Consider the following 7500-nt stretch of genomic DNA (forward strand, 5'->3'; position numbering starts at 1 on the left):
AGCGGTCCTACAAGCTTTTCCAGCAGAAGACCGTGCCAAAAATGTCCAAGACCTCACATTTGGTGGTGAAGATTCCCTCATACAACGCAGTCTTGGTTTAATCTTGGAAATTAGTAAAGACACCTTTACCTTTCAGACATCCGACGACGACAAGTCATTTACACGTCGTGGAGTTCTCTCGACCATCAACAGCTTGTTTGATCCCTTGGGATCCGTAGCTCCTGTTACAATTCAAGGGAGATTTCTGCTCCGTGAGCTGACTACAGGTACAACCGAATAGGATGCTCCACTATGTGCTGCCGTCGTAGCCGTCGAGATGGCAGAGCTTATCGCCGAAGAGATTGACTTCGAGCCATGTGATGTGACTTTCTACTCCGACAGTAAAGTCGTACATAGCTATATATACAACGAATCCAGAAGGTTTTACGTTTACGTCCACAACCAGAGAGTCCAGAGAATCCGACAGTTTTCACAACCAAAACAATGGAAACGTGTCCACAGATGATAACCCGGCTGATCATGCTTCCAGATCGACACCAGCTTCTCAGCTAGTCCATACCAACTGGTTTACAGGACCAGTATTCCTGTACAACCCTCAAGAATCCTCATGCGTGCAAGAAGGCGGATTTCAGGTGATTGTAGAAATGTAAAAAATGTAGAAAGTGACAAGCTTCACAACTATAACTACAGACAAGCACCTTAACACCAAGAGGTTTGAAAGATTCTCTACTTGGAACTCCTTGCAGAGAGCAATTGCTATACTCATCCACATAGCTCAGTCTTTTAAGTTGACAACCCATTCAACTAGTGATTGCAGTGGCTGGCACAGATGTTCGAAACCCCACACAGCACGAGAACTGACCAAAGCGACAAACACAATAATTCTATCAGTGCAAAAGACAGCCTACTCTGAAGAAGTGGACATGCTTTTAAAAAATGATAATGTCAGCAAGCATAGTTCACTCGCTAAGCTAAACCCTTTCCTGGACAAAGACGGTCTACTCAAGGTTGGAGGCAGGCTAAAGCTGGCAGACTTGAGTAGTTCCGAGAAGAACCCTGTTATTCTTCCCGCTAAGCACCACGTGTCAAGGCTCCTCATGCGGCATTATCATGAACAAGTGCAGCACCAAGGCTCCCAGTAGAGCGGCTGAGCACCTCATCACCCTTTACTTACAGCGGCCTTGATGTTTTCCGAACTTGGAATGTGACTACAAGACGTACAAGAGGAAGCTCAGCTAACAGCAAATGTTGGGCGATGCCCTTCTCGTCTAAGCATGCGCACCGTCCACATCGAAGTTATTGAAAGCATGGAAGCATGGACTCTTCAAGCTGCATCAACTCCCTTCGACGATTCTTTGCAATCCGTGGCCCCTCGAAACAGCTACACTTAGATTGTTGGTGCCAATTTTGTTGGTGCCTGCAATGAACTTCAGTTCCACAAGGTCATTCAAGAGCCCAAAGTCCAAAGGTATGTCAACAGTCAAGGTTGAACATGGGACTTCAATCCACCACACTCATCGCATATGGGAGGTGCGTGGGAGCGCATGATAGGTGTGGCACGGAGAATCGTGGACGCTATGCTAATGCACACTGGTGGTGCAAGCTTAACCCACAAAGTCCTGTGTACGTTGATGGCGGAAGTCACAGCGAATATCAACTCCAGACCCTTGGTTCCCGTCTCCACGGATGCAGACTCACCTCGGATACTCACCCGTGCGATGCTCCTCACCCAAAAAGGCAGCATCTCACCTCCACCTGGATTATTCACAGAGAAGGATCAACAGCAATAGAGGCAGGTGCAGAGCCTTGCAGATCAGTTCTGGAAGCGATGGAAGAATGAGTATCTGCAGACACTTCAAATCAGAACCAAGTGGGAGAACCATATCCAACATTACCACCGGCGACATCATTCTGCTGAAGGATAGCACCGCAGCGGGGAACGACTGACCGATGGCTGTGAAGCACCAACACCTTCCCCAGCAGAGATGGACGAGTTTGTAAGGTAGAGCTCGAGGTAACCAGACAAGGATCGAGCAAGAAGTTCCTCAGGCCAGTGTCAGAGGTCATCCTACTTCTCAAAAAGTAGAGACATTCACATACACGTTGATGTAAGGTAATAATAATTTTGTGTGGCATTTTCACATATGCCAGACAAATGCCAGGGGAGTGTTCTGCCTCTTATTTAGCGAGGCACACTTTATTCATGCTTTTATTTTGAGATGCGGTTTGTTCTGCGTTTCATTTTGACATCCGGTTTGTTTTGCCTTTCATTTTGACATCCAGTTTGTTCTGCATTTTATTTTGCGAGGTGCACTTTATTAATGCTTATATTTTGACATCTGGTTTGACAGGAAACAGTCCGGTGGCCATGATAGAGCTCAGCTTAACTGTGCTTGTCACCCGCTATAAGCTTTGTGTTGTTTGCACCTTTGAAAGCATCGTCTATAAGTGCTGTATTTGTCATAGAAAGTTATTTAACAGTGTTGTTTTTAAACTGTGACACGTTTGAACAAAGTTTGTAGACTTTATTATAACCACTTACAGTGAACTTTATGTTCCATGTTTATATAGTAGTTTTAAAGGCTTGTGTCGTGCGACTAACTTCAATAGAAGACGTTTATAGTCTCTATGCTGTAATTGATTTGCATTTCAATATGCTCATACTTTAGTTAAGTAGTCATTTATTGATGCATATTTGTTTTTTCTAGTTTCACTTTGGTTCTTACTGGATATGACATTGCTGCCCAATAAAACACTTGGAGCTTGGACGCTACTTCCTGACTCCCGTATTCATTTTGAACGGAGTTTGTCTCGCTGTTGACTTGCATCCACATTCACACGCAAGAGTAACAGTACACAGAAAGTAAATGAGGTAATGAAAAAGGAGGATTACCTTCAAATTCTACAAGATAAACTAAATTCATCAGCCTGACAGTCGAATCTTGGGCATAGTTGGGTGTTCCAACAGGACAATGGCCCCAAATACACACCCAAAGTGGAAATGGAGTGGATAAATCAGGCTACAATTAACGTTTTAGAATGGACATCCCAAAGTCCTGACTTCAACACCATTGAGAACAAGTGGACAATGCTGAGGAAACAAATCCATATCAGAAAGCCAACTAATTTAACTGAACTGCACCAATTATGTCAAGACGAGTGCTCAAAGATTCAACCAGAAGCTTGTGGATGGCTACCAAAAGTGCTTAATTGACATGAAAATGGCAAAGAAACATGTTACCAAATATTAGCATTACTGTATGTATATTTGTGACCCAGCAGAAGCAAATTTGGTCACTTTTTCTGTTAACCCATAATAAAATCATAAAAGAACCAAACTTCATGAATGAAACATTCAAACATTATGCTCTTTACAAGTGTATGTAATATTTGATCACAACTGCATATAAGTTATTTGCAAAATTATAATCTCAACACTTCAGTTAATGCACATTCATATTGAGATGTATTTTGGGAAGTTTTATTTTCCTCTCTACAGTACAGTGAGTATTGCACTAATTGCTGCATTGTGATAATATCATTATCTTTTGGCAAGTATAGCATGATACAGATTAACCACATGTATTTACATGCTGCTCTGTGCCGTCCTTGGTCTAACGCTTGGTCATTCGCCATTTAATGATACTATCCTTGCTGTGTGTAAACATTCTTGAATGATAAAACCTAAAATCTGCAGAGGCTACTGTATCCAATTTTTGCCACCCAGTGGCAATATATGTACGTATCACAAAATAGCCACGTCAGGGCCAGTATCATAAACACCTTTAAAAAAAAAGGTTAAACATTTAAATCACAAAAATATTCTGTTGTGGATGTGGTTAATTTGGCAAGATAAAATAAGATGAGCTGAACATTAAGATAAAATACTCTTGGAAAATAAATGTCTGATGAGAGCTGATCATGTTACATTTCAAACTGTACTGTGCTGAATGAGGAATTGTGAATGGAGCCTTTTTAAATATTGGATATATTCAATGGGCACTCACACCGAGATAGATGCACACTGACGTTCACACGCACGCACACACCCCCACACACACGCACACACACACACCCGCATGCACTCCAGAGTTATTTCCGTGCTGGCTGCCCTACAAATGTTATCATGTAGTGCTTGCCTGGGAGGCATGTGAGGTTGCATTCTCTCTGTTTTCACTTCTTTTTTTAATTAAACATGTCTTTTACTTTTTCCTCAACTTTTTTCTGTGGTTTTGCCTAATGTTAATATTGTAGCAATATTTTAAGATGAATATTGTTGAATATTGTCACAAAATGTTCTAAGCCATAATGCCTGTAGCAAAAGCAGATGTACTCATTAGCGTGTGTTTGTGTGCATGCGCATGCACAAAGCAGTAACTCCAGCTGCTTCATGGCAATGAAACGATCAGATCTTAAGCCGTTTTGACTGATCACAACAACAATTATAAACTCCTTAATTGATATCTGATTGACATTGCATGCTCATATCTTTGCTGTTTTACTACTCCTCTTGACTAAAACTAATCAGAATTTTAAAAAGCATGTTGTGGGTAATATACAGTGAATATGATTAGACTAATTTAGGACTTACTGCACAATGTTTTCTCAGGTTAATCCGGTTTCCTCCCACATTCCAAAAACATAGGAGACTAACTTGTGCATAGGTGTGAATGCTCGTCTTTTTGGCCCTGCGATTGGCTGGTGACCAGTTCAGGGGGTGCTTTGCCTCTCACCCAAAGTCAGCTGGGATAGTGAGGAAAAGCGTTTCAGACAATGGTTGAATTCAACTTTGCCCTCATTTGTATTAATTTTATCAGCCATTTTTAAATTTTGTCTCAGTTTTAGTCCAGTTTCAATCACGCTTTTTAGTTTTCAGCACATTTAGTCAACCTCGTCCTGTTTTAATTTAGTCAATTTTGAGGTGACTTTAAGTCGTTTTGATCTTTACTTTAGTCCAACAAAAAATTTTATTCGTCTAGTTTTAGTCAACAAAAACTGTCAACATCTTGGTCAAGTTTTGGTTAAATTCAGAAGTTCAGGACAATCATTTGACCCTTTTATATTTTTAGTCAAAATGTTTATGTTAATACACATATTTCATGTATAAAAATGTAGGTTGAAGTTTTGAATTAAGTGTGGTGTATTATTTTTATTGTTTTTAAATTGTTTTAGTTTGTTTTAGTATTTTGTATGCATCCATCCATGTGTAGCTGTCCAGGTGATCTACTGTATAGTTCGCTTGCTGGCTAGCTCCTATATTAGCTCTTCTGTCTGCTTGAACTAAACTTGCTATCCAAATGAAACCATAGTTGCCCGACCAGTATAACGTATCTCAATTAGCACAATACACACAATCATATCAACAAGTAGTTACTCTCGCTACATTCTATAAGCTAGTAAGTTAGCCAGCATCGGTTTAATGGTATTGTTGGAGCTTTATAGCCATTTGTTTAATATTACGTTATAAACAACCACTACTAAACTTTTTGTTAACTTACCACACTGTATTTGAGGTGAACTACGACTTGTCTCTTCATGTTTGTTGTTTTTTTTCCAAGCTACCTTGTGCCCACATTCCTTCCCTTCGACTAAATCAAACGTTAGTTGTTTTTTTTTCTCCACTTCAATGTAGGGAAACTGTGACCATATATCACATCTTCTCTTTCTCCGCGCCCTGTGCAAAGCATGAGCATTAATGCTTCACTTTTACACAGTTGCTATTTTTATGTGACCGGTAACTCGCCACCAGTGTTGGGTAACAAAAGTAACGCGGTACAGTAATATATTACTTTTAGGCAGTATAGAAGAAGTAAGTATAGAAGTAATATATCGAGTTACCATTAAAATTTTTGAAATATTATTACTGTTACTGAGCCTCATAACGCTTAACAAATTCGACACAAACCGTATTTAACCACAAAATTTAAACAGGAGAGCAGTTTGTTACTTTACTTCCAAGGTACACTATTTACTTAACCAATTACCATAATCAGAATTTCTTCACTCACTGCGAACGTCACATAGCTAAAATGAATAGATTACCCATTTCAGCTCTCTTCTGTTTCATTTGATTTTTGGGTAGTATTTCTCATTGCTGAGAGGTTATTGTTTGTGACATCCATCCAAGTGTTTTGTTAGACCGATTATCAATTATACGTCAAACATAATTATTAGTTGTGTGTAAATTCATTTGAGTATGTTGGTAATTTCATGTATGGTTTGCAGTCTGGTATTAATTATTTACTAGACAAAATATCAGTTCCAATATTTTATGAACAAATACATCTTATTGATACAAATATTGATCTAAGGTAATGATCTCTCCCCATAGAGTTGAAACATTTAATATTGTAACCCACACTATATAGTTGTAAGAGGAAGTCAACCCTAACATATTTTTTTCAAGACTATGTTCTATGCAGACCCACTAGTTGAAAGACAGCATTGTGATAAATATTGCATTTGTGGAAAATGAGTTAAGCAGCAAAATCCATCCATTTTTAGCAATCTCAGGGGGCGGCCATTTTGTCACTTCTGTTGACTGAAAATGACATCAAGAAGTTCTTCTCCCTCTTCTCCCTCACTAAATAAAATTGTGTAAGCCGAACCCATTCTGTGCGAGATATGGCATGGAGGAGATGTATTCAAATTGGTCTTCAGCGGGGTTTGTATGCTGTAAAAAAACAGCATGCTGAATTGCACTGTAAAAAATACAGGGAGTCAATTCAGACACAATACGGGTTTGTACGCTGTCAAAAACAGCATGCAAAACAGCACTGTAAAAAAATCTGCGATGTTGCGAGTCCGCGAAAGGTGAATCGTGATGTCGCGACTGACTGGGAGTGCGGACCCCGCATTACTAGGCTGTGCTGTTTTTTTTTTTTGTTTGTTTTACAGCACAATGATACAGCAAAAAGGTGAAAAAAAAGTTTTTACAGGCAGTGAAAAAGGGTCTAAAGCACATTGTTTGCTTGGATGAGTGTGAACGTCCTCATAATTATTTTTTTGAACAAATGTATAGTTTTACTTTCTAACCTTTCTGAAACGGATACATTTGTTTAAATACATTTGCAATAAGTTATTAAAATAGTATGGTCCTTCCAGGGAATCAAATTAATTAGACTACTGGCAAATGGTAGCAGCTCGTAAACTGTAAACCTAGCGTCCTTAGCACATGGAGTGTTTGTTTACTTGTGTATGACCATACAAGTCAAAACAAGGCGATACAAGTAGCTAGCTGAGAGGAAGCAAACTTGAACAATGAAACGTGAGAAGTTATGTTGGAAAGAAAATAAGAGAAGGATATTCTTCCTACTCTCTGTGCAGGTCTGATTCTTTATGTCACTCATTGATGTTGCTGTTAAAAGGCGGGCCAAGAGAGGCAGTGGAGCAAAGAAGGGGGGAAGAGAGCGAGTGGGAGAGAAAGGGAAAATCGAGGGAGAAAGAGAGGAGGATAGCGATAGAACAACAGAGGCAAACATTCAGATACAGTAGTGAGAG

The 7500-nt window shown here is 39.6% G+C and overlaps 1 protein-coding gene across 6 annotated transcripts in view; it reads left to right on the forward strand.

Annotated features, from left to right (window-relative positions):
- LOC147138033 (discs large homolog 1-like protein) overlaps window positions 1–7500 on the forward strand; it is a 184438-nt gene that overhangs the window by 35470 nt on the left and 141468 nt on the right. For 2 of the 6 annotated variants that reach the window (XM_086048011.1, XM_086048013.1), the window contains exon 1: window positions 7476–7500. This exon is cut by the window's right edge and continues 546 nt beyond it. The exons of 3 other annotated variants lie outside the window; for them this stretch is intronic. The gene's annotated coding sequence lies outside the window, so the exon portion shown is untranslated. Of the gene's footprint in view, window positions 1–7475 lie in introns of those variants that run through there. One more of the 6 variants, XM_086048016.1, reaches the window with a different exon arrangement.

The sequence above is a fragment of the Filicampus tigris genome, chromosome 12 (genome assembly GCF_054856515.1).
Source record: "Filicampus tigris isolate MCC_2025a chromosome 12, RoL_Ftig_1.0, whole genome shotgun sequence".
Classification (NCBI taxonomy): Eukaryota; Metazoa; Chordata; class Actinopteri; order Syngnathiformes; family Syngnathidae; genus Filicampus; species Filicampus tigris.